Genomic DNA, 14438 nt, shown 5'->3' with positions numbered 1-14438 from the left:
TTTATTGCTTTTCGAAGTATTCTCCACGAAATTTGACACATTTTTCCATACGATGGAACCAATCATTGAAGCAACCATTCCATTCGGAAGTTGGGGTCTCCAAAATGGCCGTTTTGTAGGCGTCCACAGCTTCTTCAGGTGATGAAAATCTCTGTCCACGCAATTTATTCTTTATTTTAGGGAAAGTATAGAAATCATTAGGGCTTAGGTCGGGGCTGTACGGCGGATGGTCTAATAATTCTATGTTTTCTTGCTCTAAAAACTCTTTTGTTCTGTGCGCGGTGTGAGAACTCGCATTGTCGTGATGGAGGATGATGCGGCGGTTGCAGTTCTCTTTACGGAGTTCAGAAACGACCTGTGGCAAACAAATGCTAGCATACCATTCTGCATTAACCTTTCTTTGTCCCTCAAGAGGAATAGTCGTAACATGGGCGGTTTTGGAGACAAACGTGGCCACCATTTTTTTTGCAACACTCCGTGAACGAACAATTTTTGTTGGCTTTAACTCATTTTCGAACACCCAAACTCGTCACTGGTTTTTTGTTTCGGGTTCGTACGCGTATATCCAGGATTCGTCACCTGATACAATGTTGTATACAGCATTTGAGGATCCTGCGTGGAATCTTTCGAGAGTTCTGACGAACCAAGTAACGCGAGGCGCTTTTTGCTCTTCACAGAGCGAATGCGGTATCTATCGGGAAAACAACTTTTTTACACCTAATTGTTCATGCAAGATTATTTGTATTTGACTCATGCCAATGTCTAAAGTTGCCTGAATTTCGCGGTATGTCACATGTCGATCTTCCTCAATCAGCTTACGCACAGCATCAACGTTTTCTTGGGTGACTGCAGTTTTTTGACGACCTTGACGGGGATCATCACTGAGCTTGACACGTCCACGTTGAAACTCAGCAAACCAGCGATAAATTGTGGTTTTGGATGGGGCTTCATCACCAAATGCAGAAATCATCCGGTCAACATACTGTTTTTGTGTTAAACCACTTCGAAATTCATAATAAATCATCGCTCTTGAATTTTCTCGAGTCAATTCCATTTTCTCAACGACTAAACAAGTTTGACAAAACCTCGTGACAAGACCGAGAATCTTTTGTTAAATAAATAAATGGTATTCGATTTTTAAAACCAAGGAGTTTTCAATTAAAAAGATTTTAATATGACAGGAACAGTGGAAATATTCCATTCCCGATACTTTTAGTGCAGCCCTCGGTAAATATAAATTTTAAGAAGTTAACGGTAGGCAGCCGTTTGGTTCTGCCCAGCCTTGGGCATTGCTGACGTCCTTTTGTTTTTTTCCCCTACCTATGCTGATAGCCTTGAGAGGCTATATTAGCGCTACGCTAGCGTGTAGGTGAGCTCTCGGGGCTCAAAGCGGAGGTGTTGCTAACACTAGCCTAGCAAGAGCAGTGCTTCGCAGAATACCCTTGAGATGATTCGGCGAGAAACTCAGTGGGCTGTGTCTGTGGGTTAATTTACTCGCGGAGACCTTCGTCCCAAGCGACGGATTCGGCGAGGGCGGTGACCGGTGCTTGAGGTACTTAGTAGCACCGTTAATGGATCGAGAGGATCCGTAATGTCGTGTAGCTGACGTCCATGAGTGGCAGTAAGCGCTCACTATCTGGTCGGCCGTATGCCTGACTCCCTATAAAGGCAATTAAAAATTTACTAGGCTAACCTTATCGGTTTTTTCTCTTCACTAAATCATCTTGACTTAAAGTTACATATTTAAAGTAATGCAGAAATATGATGAGGTTAGGAAATTCGCAACTATTTTATTGCCTTCAGAGCCCATACACCTTGATAGTAAGTAATCATCCATGCTCACGAAAAGCACAATAACAGGAGGCATAGCTATGACAGTGCCTACCACATATTAACTTTTGTACATACTTTTTATACGTATCTCGTTTTGAGTGTACTTATACGCAATCTTGTACATAATTAACTAAACGTGTTTTATCTCACACGTGTGTACTTGCGTAAAATACAATAGCAGATGATGGATATATTAATATATGAAGAAGTGATATAGAAAAATGTTCAAGGCTATGTAATATAATTGCATAGCATTATTATATGTGGATTATATATAACATTGCTATAACGTATGAAACACTAAAACAAACAAACACTAAGAAAGATGGATCAAAGTACTGAAATTTATAAAAATATTATGACAAATTAATTAAAGAAATATATTAGTATATCTGTGTTAATTACGAGAAGGAACGGGAATACGTAATCCGAAATTTACATTTGAAAAGCGAACGTGATCCATAACCAAAAATCTGACTCAATCGCGATACAAGGAAACTCCTTCTAGAAAATTCTAAAAGCCGTCGATCAATATCTATTGAAATACTTACAAAAGAATTACAGGAAAAAATACGTATTTTTTTTGAAGGAAGGTTTACTGGTGGCCTGAAGGCCTTTTCAGTTTCACCAGGACAGGTGGGCGAAAGAAGGTTTTATCGTACAGATTTTATACGAAATAAAGCATCAAATGTTTTTTTTTAATTCACTCAAAAAAAACTTATGGATTACTCGTTATTTAAATTACAAACATGAAGCTAATGTTTTATTTGAAATTTTTGAGAAAAACCGAAACATGCATAATATGTTTCCAAATTCGAGTCAACATAGCTAATTGTTACTATGGGGAACAGGCAAAGAATCCACGTCTCAAAGCTATATTGAACTTTTCTAATTCATTATTATATTAAGGGTGGGGCAGCCGTTGTAACCATATATTGTATACTGAGACCTTTTAACTCATATCTCAAAGTGGGTGGCGTATTTACGTTGTAGATGTCTATGGGCTCCGGTAACCACTTAACACCAGGTGGGCTGTGAGCTCGTCAACCTATTTAAGTAATAAATAAAAAAAAACATAACACAGGGAATCCTAATTTGGAGCCAGATGACCGTGCGTGATCTGTTCTCAGCTATATAATTATTAAAACCTCAAAGTAACATACTTAGTCAATACGCTGTCGTATCGTAAATTATAAAGTAATAGGTACGTAAGATTGGGTCGCACACGTGTCCAGCCATACGAGTGCCGACACGTGAGTGCGGTAAGGGCTATCAGAACACTACCGGAAGATTATGAGATTCTAAATCAAACAATACCCTTATCGTGCATACCTTGCTTTCCTTGTGAAACCATAATTTATATTAGTACGCTAATAAGATGACACTAAGTTTGTAAAACACTCATATCCTACCGCGCTTCGTTTAGAACTATATTTAGTGAAAATTTTGGGATATAAGGTTAATAGTGCCTGTGTTCAATGTATTGTTTTCGGCAAGAAGTTCCTCATCAAAGCTTTCGGTAGGAGTTAATTGATTATGTAGGAGGTGGCCTCCATCGGTTATCGGGGTAATATCACATAATAAAAAACGAAAAATGCCCGAGAAGCGCTTGATATTATTTCAACTGTGTCACTTCAATGTCAATTCAATAAATAATATTCAGATAAACAGTCAAAATAAATAAAAATATAATAAGAGTTTTTGGTTTCTAGCTTAGTACAGACTGATCCAATATAATTAAGAATTCAACATTCATTTCAATGAGTCTACATGTCTAACCTACAAACAGATTTTAATAGCCAAATTTTTATTAAAATTACTACAAAATTAACTGTTATTAATTTCGAAAGGATAAAACAGACAACTCTGATAAAAATTACACGGCTCAGCATTGCAGACAGCAAAGATTTGAATATATGTACATTGCATTGCAATAACGTTTTATTACGATTCACGATTGCAAATAACGTGTATATATTTGCTTATTTATGTCACGATATCCGAGACACTCTCACTTCAGTTTACGCGCTATAAAATTAATTGAAACAAACGATGTCTAATGATGTTTATAATGTTGGCGCCGTGTAATATTTGAAGCCGAACAAATCTGTCGTATGAACTTAACAGTAAATATTAATAAGGTTCATTGCAATGCAATCAATCGCATAGTTTTGTGTATATCAACGCTTAGCAGAACCAATCTCAAGCACTCACCTACTCCTCGTCTAACTAACCTTCTAGTCTATTTAGTCAGAAAAACTGAAAACCTTGACATATTGGCGATTCCCTTCCAATATTCAGGAACAAAATTATAAAAAGCTGTTGTTGAACCTCAGCCTCAGCCTTGGTCTGAGTACTCGGGTATTACTGTCCTTGTTGTCTTTCTTTTGTTTTTAGTTTTTTATTATTATTAATAGTATTGTTAAATCTCTATTGATATATTAATGTAATGCATGCTGTGATTGCCTCTAATTGGAGTTGCAGTTATCAATTGCTCTATACATATCAATGTTATTTTATGTCTTACTGTAAACCCTGTCGGTAATCCTTAAATAAATAAATAAATGTACATTCAAGTCAACAAAATTAACATTGAACAAAGAACGGATTGAAGATTGTCTTTCTTGTCAAAAATAATTATAATATTTAAGAAATGGTTAAATAAACTCTAAGATAGCATTCCGCAATTTTAAAGGTTTATGTAAAAAGCACACTTAGGTAAATTAAATAAATTGTTGTTTTTACAGTAAATTATATAATATGTTTGGAAGGCTTTGTAATGAAACCAATTAAAATGGAAATTAAGCATTTTGCAACGTTATAATTAAATGAAAAAGCGTACATGCAAATAGAAAGGTCTCTTTGCAATGGCATTGTAATGTTACAGAGCAGAAGGTTCGTGGGTGGAAAACGAAGCGGAGAGAAATGACTTTTAGCGTCTGTTATTTATTTTACTCTCATCTTTTACAATCATTACGGGCTTTGTTGCTTTGCTGTTTTCTATTGTTTATATTACTGGAACCATATACATGTGGATTTAAAGCTTCGTTTTGCTAATTATTTATAGGCATTTAACTATTCCATTTATCAAAACAAATTTAATTTTTAGGGACGTTTCAAGCAATTCAATTAATTTTCCAACATTTACTTTACAATATTTTTGCGTCAATACAGTCCCATTTGTAAATAAAAAAAACGATTAATTGGATTTCTCAGACAATTCAGAGAAGGAAACGGACTGCCGAATGATGCATGGGTTCCTTTTCTCCTCCAGCATGTGCAATATCTCATTCTCTGTCAAGGCACTGCCAATTACACGGAAAGTATTGTTCTGTGTATTTGTGGTAAAGAAAGATTCACAACATAAAATCTTTGGAACCGCTCAGAAACGTAAATAATAAAAATACTAATGCTTAAGATATAAATTCAAAAGTGATAAATAATAAGGCAAATAGTAGTAATTAATGCATTTCAGAATTGAGTAAACCTTTTTTTTGGAACGAAGTTCCTTATGGGATGATGCGGAGGGGTACCCTAATCGGGAAAAAACGTCCGTAATGTAAGATTTTTATTAGTAATGCTCACAGTGTACGACTTAACTTTGTTTATTACAAAAAAAAAACATATTTTTTTATCATTCATTGACCACGATCTCAGAGCGTTCGTTTGCGCAATACACTAACTCTTATGCAAACAATCGTGAATGAAGTGTACCACAATAAGTTCGCACGTTACCGATTGACCGTGGGTTGTTGCGAAACCTCCAGTTTTACTTTCTTTATACCTCGAATAGAACTTAAAATTAATATTTTTATAATAAGAAACTTCGTTCCTATCCGGTGTCCCACGATACCACACATCTTTTTTGTAGACTGTGGTTTAACTGAATAAGTATTTTGAAATTTACTTGTCAAAAATTATGTAACGACACACTCGTAAAACCCAATTCAAAATGTGTGCAATTATTAACAAATTCAACCCAATATTTATAACTATTACGTTGTATACAGAACTAAGCCATACAACGTATTGGGACATCCTCAATTATTGAATTGGTGTGTCACCCATATATGTCTTCGCGTGTGATTCATTCTCATCAACACTGGGTCTTTAGAATCTAGAGCAGTCCCTCTACTTGTTTTTTATAAATGCATTTAAATGAACTATGAAACTACCATGAGCTACTGTAATATGTTTGCCCTATGGTTTTTGTACATGTCCAGTCTGTATTAATATAGGAAGTCAAATTATAAACCTCCCGCGTACTCACGTCCGTATATGTAAATTCTTTTGGTGTAGCTCGTGAGTACGTACAAAAAAAATACCATGAGAAATAGTTTGTATATGACTTTGATTATTTTATGTAATCCCTATAAAGTTTTATGTTATAACTAATAAATGTATAACAAACCTACCGACCAACAATAAAGTTCTTTTTTTTATCCTGTTAACACGTCAGTATATTAAAGCGCACTTATAAAATTATTGTATTTGTCATCGATCCTTGATGCGCGTGCAAATTTAGAGGTTAATCGTGGGTCTTTAAGTTGGTGAAAATTATGTTCAAAGATTCCGTTATATACAGCCGAATATACATACATACCAAGCTAATAAAAGCGTATTAAAAATAAGCGAAATTTCCATAAAAATACCGTCTTAAACAAGACAGGAGCTATGTATAAAAGACCATCATCATACGGGCCCTTTGTATTCTCATAAATTAAATAACAAAGCGAATTCATCGATCAAAAAATAACTTTATCCTTTTAACGCAAAAATTTCTCATTGTACGCTCGGGTAATATCCATTAACTCCGCTGTAAAAACGTTGATTTTTGCGAACCTGCAGCTTTTGACCAAAACATTTCAAAACATTTTAATGGCGATATTGACTACCTGTCGATTTTGATTTATTGATTGAGAAACTACTGCAATTAACCTAATAATGTAGAAATTTCCATGTAATCCGTAATAACTGTTTGTGTGATATATTATGATCCTACGCGTGGGCTTATGATATCTGGACCTTTTTAAGCACAAAATCGCTGAACGCGACAGCAATGATGTTCCCGATTTCCATAATCGGAGCGTTCGATCTTCCCCAGAATACGAGATTGGGTCTTAAATATTCCGTCAAACCAAAAGCAGTTGTGAATTAAGATCACGGAACGACGGTTCTAATGCATACGTTATCAACTGGTGATGAAGCTGAAAGATTTCTATGGAATTTTTGTGGTTTGTTTAGTACTCAACAAAGTCGTCGTAGAAACAAAGAAACTGACATTAGAAATATGAGCGCAATAACTGTTGTCTTGTCTCTCACATTTGCCGTCTGCTATTATGAACTTCTATTGAAATTAGAATATTTTCTTTCTTGCTTTACAAAATTTTTGTGTTTAATTAATTGAACTGACATTTTCCGGAATCATTATAGGGAACAAAATAAGAAAACTTCTGTCTTTCCATTTGTCTCTCTAGGTGAATATCGGTCATGTATTAGTAAAATTTCAATTGACTTACAACTTTACGACCAACTACGGGGTTAGCTGAGCTCTCCATGAAAATACCTTAAATACGATAATCAGGATAGAAACTAGTGGTATTAATAACAAGGTGAGAATACTTAGTACTTTCAAATGCAAGGTGTTAAGAACGCAGCTTGAATAGGTAAGTTTTCTTAACTCGACGATAATTGGGTTGTTTAACAGAGAAAAATGCAATTAAAACTTCCGAAAACCTCCATTCTTTAGGGGAAAAGGAACATGTTCAATATTTGACGTATATTAAAGCAAACTATTGAACCTGTCTCATACTAATGTACCTAAAAGTATTTTAAAATTCACATAACATTTACATCACTCTGATTTTATTCCGTATAAAAATATATATGAAATCCGTTGCTAAAAGTGTCTTCAAACCTCTGAATACATTATGATGAATGAAAGTAGAATCGTGACATCTCTCGTGAATTACGCAGAGAAATTGTGGCTTTCAACCATTACATTGTTATTTATTTTTACTACATTACGTTAGATCATAAAATGAATCGTACTGGAACATTCGGATTACCATTGTTATTCAAGTGCATCGAATATGACCGTCTTTTTAATAAAGTTTTACGGGAATGATTAATTTTACTGGCAGTAAAATTTGTAATGTTGGTGGATATTTGCTGGATATTTGTAAGCCCAAACTGATAAAATATCTTGTCTATTTTCTGCCGGGAAACTATCGTGCATTCAATTTTGTAGGGTGGGAGATTAGTGTTACAATAGAATTGAAACTTCGTCCTCATATCTCAAGGTCGGTGATGACTTTCACTATGGCCTCTAGAAACCACTGAAAATCAAGTGGGCCGTGACGTCGTTTACATAATATTATGTAAAATATAAAAAAACAACAATTAAATAATTTAATAATTTATTTAATTTAAAATAATAATAATAATTTACTAATTTCTTTACGTGATCGCAATAATATAAGCTTCAAAAGGTTATTTTTTTTGTTTTGTTTTTGATGCATAAATTAACGAATACAAAGAAACATACTTTCTCACAACAATAATACAGATGAAGGAAAAAGTTGAATATTTAAGAATTTATATTTGGTAAAACTTTCAAAACGGTTCATTTAGACTTTACATTACCTTGACCTTATTCTTGCTTCAGCTAAGAAACAAACTTCTAAGATGTACAAAATTTCAAACCTTTTACAAAAGCAAACTGCAGAGTCACAGAGGTAAATGTAGTTGAATAAATAGTGTATTTCACTTGTAATTACAAAGTTAGTTTAACTCATAATGTGTTAACAGCTAACAGAACGAATTCGTTGCAAAAACCAAATAAACGGACGTGAAATAAATGCTGTTTTGATTGGACGCTGAAAATGTATATGCAATTTAGATGAATATTTCTCGTTAAACATCGAACGAAATTGTAAAGAGAGTGCTTAGCGTCACATTAAATTTTAAAATTTTGTCATTAAATTAATGTTCTAATAGACTATGTTTAAATTTACGCTTTTGAGATAAACCTTTGCGGACGTAATAAAAAATGGGTATTTTTTTGACAAATTATCACTAGTTCTTTCTTCTTTATATACCTCCTAACTCCTAATCAAACCTAAACAGAAACATGTTGTTGTTTTCCCATTTAATTTTTTTTAAAGGAATTTTATGATCTATTAACTAAGACCTTTTCTCATTTCAGAGCAGGTGCTATAGCCATTCTTCTCAGCGAAGAAGGCGGAGTGGGCGGCACGGGCGCGAAGCTCCCGTTCATCTCCCGTAGGGGCTGTCGGGTGCCGGGTGCGGGGGTGCCCGGTACTCGGCTGTTGGTCCGGTGGTGAGGCGGCGCAAGGTGGCTCCTGTGCACCGCTCACGGTGTGTCTCCGAGACGACGTCCTGCGGGAGTTTCCCGGGGATGGAGTGCCGTCCTATTAACAGGATGGGTACCGGCGACGGCGAGCCTTCGGCGCGCACTGTGCGGTACCGTGGGTTTCGTGGAGTCGGAGTGGTGGGGCTCGATGGGGTTTAGTCGGTAGTCGTTCTGCGGGGAGTGCTTCGCGCGCCTTTTTCAAGGCGTAGTCTCCTGTGAGAAATTAGGGGAGGTGAAGGACCTCGGCCCTTCTCTTCTCCCCTTCTTCCTCTCAGGAGGCGCCGGAGTCCGACATAACCCGGTCCGTTACCCCCCTCGACCGGGTATCCGTAAATGGATACCCCAGCGTTAAAAAAAAAAAAAAAAAAGGTGCTATAGCCATTGTAAAAATAAGATGGAGACATCGATCTTATGCTTCAAGGTAGGCAGTAAGTAGCGTTATGTTTTATTTTTTTCCTTGCCTATTCGCTGGTAGCCTAAGAAGCTATTCCGCCCAGACGGGTAGGTGAGCTCAGGGGCTCAACCTGAGAGAATATGCTAATGCTAGCCCTAACAAGAGCAGTGCTTCGCAGAATCTACCACCGGTATAAAATGCTGTTCTGAAATTCTAAATACATTAAAGTGTATCAAATACTAAGTAACTGTTGTTAGCGGGTCTAGTGATCCGGCACAGGTAGGTACCACCATCCGGCCTATTCCTTCCGCTAAGCAGTAATATGCTCCAGTTCGAAACACCCGTTGTACTATAGATCTGAAGCATTTTTGTTGTTCATGTCTGTAGGCTCCGGCTATCACTTAGCACCGGGTGTGCTGTAAACTCGTTCACCCGTCTAAGCAATAGAAAAATAAAAGTGTGTGGACTTGTTCGAATGGTTTACATTATACTGTCACAGATTTTTTTTATTTCACAAAGTTTTTATGAATGTTTCAATAACAATCCATTACAATAATCTTCACTTTTACACGCTTAAATTTTGCTATCTAAAATCAACGTTTATTTATAAATGTGAAACAAAATATTGTTATGGAAATTAAAGGCTATATTTATTTTCATCTCAGTGTATCTTTCTCGAAAACAAAACCGCTGGTTTAAGGACTACCTGGCCTCAAGGAAGAGCCCGAAGGACGAAATTGATGTTTATATTATGTAAACGTGCCATAATACCGTTGTAACACGTATTTTTGTGAATTAAAGTGAATCTCATTTCATTGTATCAAAATATACAATAATAACACTTTTATGTGTTTATCCATAACGTAAGATCTGTTTGAATTGCTGATAAGACCATTGAAATTAGAGGAATTTATTTAAGATTATATTCGAATTCCCGGAACCTCATCTCTATTACTAATGTCAAAATTTAACACTCTGAATATGTCTCTCTCCGGAATCGCTATAAAGTGGCATTGCTAGGAAATCGAACTAATTAAACATTTTGTAGTTTCATCCCATCAAATAAACAAAAAATTGCCGAATTGTACTGAAAAATTAAAAAGGTTTTTTTTTCATTTAACATATTTATTTAATCAAAATATCTACCATTATTATTTGACAAAAACCGGAACCGGCAATGAAATTATCGAAATAGTTCAGTTATCTAAGAATTCAATTTGTAAAACTATGCATAATAATCATTAATGATATACCTAGTCTTGCCATAAATACTGAGACAAAGGAAAAAAAATCTATTGCAAATAACATTTATTACTTTTACAGCGTGTTAGTTTAATACATAAATATAAAACAATTTAAAGTATAAAAAGCTTATTCGAAGTGATCTCCATTGGCTGCAATACAGTCCTTTAAACGTTGAGGCCAGTTATCAATAGAAGCACGCACTCTTTCCATGGGAAAAATTTTCACTGTCAATCGTACGGATTGTTTTAGGGACTCCAAATTATCATGGCGTTTAGAACAAGCCGTACTCTGTAAAACTGACCATAAATCATAATCCAGCGGATTAAGATCGGGACTAGATGACGGCCAGTCTTCAGCTTTGATGAAGTCCGAAACGTTCGTTTCCAACCAAGACTGCGTAGACCGAGCTTTATGACCTGGCACCGAGTCTTACTGGAAGGACCATTCTTGATTATTGAACATGGTGCTGTTAAGGGACTTCACTACCTTCTCAAGCATGGTATCTTGATACACTTGTGCCGATGTTTTGATACCTTTTTCACAAAAGTATGGCTCAGTTACTCCTTCATAGCTAATACCCCACCAAACCATCATTGAAGTCGGATAGTGCCCACGTTGCACTCTGTCGACTAATTGGGAAGCTTCCTTAGAGCTTTGAGCATAAATACGGTCATTTTGTTTGTTAAAATGTTGCTCAATTGTAAAAAATTTCTCATCCGTAAACAAAAAATTTCTATGACCTCCCTTTGCGTACCGCTTCAGTAGTTGTTTCGATTTTACCACCCTATTCTCTTTTGAATTATCATTTAAGAAATGACCAGTACGTCTCTTAAAGGCTGCAAGTCCTAAGTCATCTTTTAAAATACGCGACATGGTTCTAGGTGCTATCTTCATCTCCCGAGATAAAATCTTTTGCTTTCGGACAGGATTTCTTCGAATTATTTCCCTTACTGCTTTGACCACTTTTTTCGTACGAATACTACGTGGACGGCCAGATCTTTTTCTGTCACAAACAGAGGAGGTCTCATTGTACCTATTAATAGCCCGGTACACAAACATTTTACTAATACCAAGCGTATGGAAAGTTTTAAAAATTGCATTTGGCTCCATACCTTCTTTGTGTAATGCAATCACAGCGATTCGGTTCTATTTATCACCCCACTCCATTTTAATATCGCAAAATATTGTACAATGTATTGGCGCCAAAATGAGAAAACTCAATGAGCAATCATATAAAAATGACAGATTCCAAATTCAAATGTATGTAATATTTTGTTTATTTTTAATTGTAACAGTATTTGTGGCCAGACTAAGTATTAGCGATTTGTTATGTTTGTAAGTTACATTTATTCATTCTATTTATGTCATATACATGAAGAGGCAAACACGCAAAATGTTAATGCGACAGCCGCCTGTAGCTATGCTGATGGTGGACCAGGATTTGTGGGCACCGGATGCGAGAGATCTTCGATTATATGTATATTATGTACGAATGCAGTCAATTTTCTTTTGCGATGCGTCCGTCGCGCGGCGTGCGGAAACAGCGCGTCGGAGCGCAGCTCGTTCTTAACCCGAGACTCCGAGCATTCGCCTCGAGACCGTCAGACGTTTCGAACGTGACCCGTGCTCTCTCCCCGATGCTAAACTTTACACGCTCGTCACATTATTCATTATAATAAAACGTGAATTAAACGTGGTGTTTTTTAATTCGCAACCCGTGTACGTTAACCGATAAACGTTCGGTTTCGCACTGTACAGTTTTGGTTTTATTGTGTTTGTTTAGTTTTTTTTTTTTGTTTTTGTGACCCGCACATTGGAGGTGATTGGTTTATTTTCAATACGGCCGTCTGTTTACGGTGAGTACGAGTTGAATTTTAATTTTATTTTTATATGTATAGGATTTTCGTCCAGCTGATTTATGCGATGAGAGAAGATCGCGAATCGCATTTTGTATGGCGAAGGTCGCGTTGTTCGGTGCAATCGGTAAAGTTTCTATGTCACATCGTATTGGGTCACAGAAGCTCGGTTATCGCCCATTGTTATTTACCTTCATTTGTAAATTAGTCGACACTAATTAATTTTCTAGAGTCGTTTTCACTAAATATTAACCATTGTACAAAAATCCGATTCAAGCATTTGTGATTCAATCATTTCACTAATTAACATAAATTATAAAGTACATAGTAAATACATACTATTAACAAAATACAATTAATGTTTTAATTAACCAAAAAAACTTATAAATTTATTTAATTACGTGACCTATTTATTCTACGAATGATTCTAATAAAATTTCATCAAAAAATCTTTAATGTCCAACAATTGACTACGGAACTTTCATGCTCTAATAAGAAATAAACATATTTTTTTTACTTTAAAGTATAAATTACTTAAGTTCCCATAACAGAATCAATTAACAGTAAACTATTTTGTTTGGATTTAATGCCATAGTATAAGGTGTCTTTTCACGGCTTGCGTTGAAGTCTTTTATAGGCGTCGTAAAGTAGAGTACACACGATTAAAACCTACACAAGCTTTACGCCATATACTTAAAATTATCCTAAGCAACTTTAAAATATAAATTTGTGTCAGTAAGTATCTTCGTATGTGATACCAACGCATGAACTGTTAATACATACTTTTACTCTAAGCAGTACTTTGACCAAAGAAATGAATTTTCAAAATTAGAATAACATATATAATCCTATCCTATAATCCATGAAAACTTAATCACAAATATGAAATTACAAATATGTACGGTAAAATAAAATTTGCATGGACTTAACATTAAAAGTCATATCAAACAATTCAGCAACTTTAAAACCAAAGAAATTCTTGATGTTCATAATCTAACGATTGTCCTGTGATATTTTAATGTAATGTAACATTCTCCGATGTGAACATTCGCATGGTCAAAACATAATTAGTCTGCTATGAGTCGGTTAGACTCGAGTCAATCGCAATTGTAGATTTTAGCAGAGGCCGCGACATATGTATGTTCAATGTGAACAGACACGTATGTATTGACCAACATAAAGTCTACAGATCTCTAAACAATTCCTAGATCCTGACGGATCAACAAAGGGTAGCCGATTATTTTCTATTAAAAACTAGCTGACCCGGCAGACTTCGTAGTGCCTCAATCTATAAATAAAAGACACATCAAGGGGACACATCAAAGGAAAAACAAAATTGTTTGTTTTTATATAATTCCGAGCTTTTTTATATTTTAAACCTCTCTGGACTTCCACGAATAATTCAAGACCAAAATTAGCCAAATCGGTCCGGCCGTTCTCGAGTTTTAGCGAGACTAACGAACAGCAATTCATTTTTATATATAGAGATTAGAGAAAAGTTAGGAAACGGTTATAGGTTTATTCAATTTCCTCGCTACACTCCTTCCCCTGTGATGTTACAACCAAATAACTTTCATTATTCAAAGTCAAATTCAAAATCGTTCGTTAAAAAATCCTGGATGACCAAAACTATTAAATTCTCATGTTAGTAACCTATTTTCGATTAATCATTATCAATAATAACTCATCAAACAATACATTAAATAAAACACGTTGTACAAATCAAGTATAATGA

The 14438-nt window shown here is 35.4% G+C and overlaps 1 protein-coding gene and 1 long non-coding RNA gene across 2 annotated transcripts in view; one reads left to right on the top strand and one right to left on the bottom strand.

The window, feature by feature from the left end:
* Positions 1-14438, bottom strand: part of LOC149501152 (uncharacterized) — a 171976-nt gene that overhangs the window by 125698 nt on the left and 31840 nt on the right. The gene's annotated exons all lie outside the window — the stretch shown is intronic.
* The window catches only part of LOC114240689 (uncharacterized), a 48237-nt gene continuing 46192 nt past the window's right edge, over positions 12394-14438 (top strand). Inside the window, exon 1 of the mRNA XM_028171332.2 lies at positions 12394-12703. The gene's annotated coding sequence lies outside the window, so the exon portion shown is untranslated. The remainder of the gene's footprint in view (positions 12704-14438) is intronic.

Source organism: Bombyx mandarina, chromosome 17, assembly GCF_030267445.1.
Source record: "Bombyx mandarina strain Sakado chromosome 17, ASM3026744v2".
NCBI lineage: Eukaryota > Metazoa > Arthropoda > Insecta > Lepidoptera > Bombycidae > Bombyx > Bombyx mandarina.
This window is presented reverse-complemented; position numbering and strand designations above follow the sequence as displayed.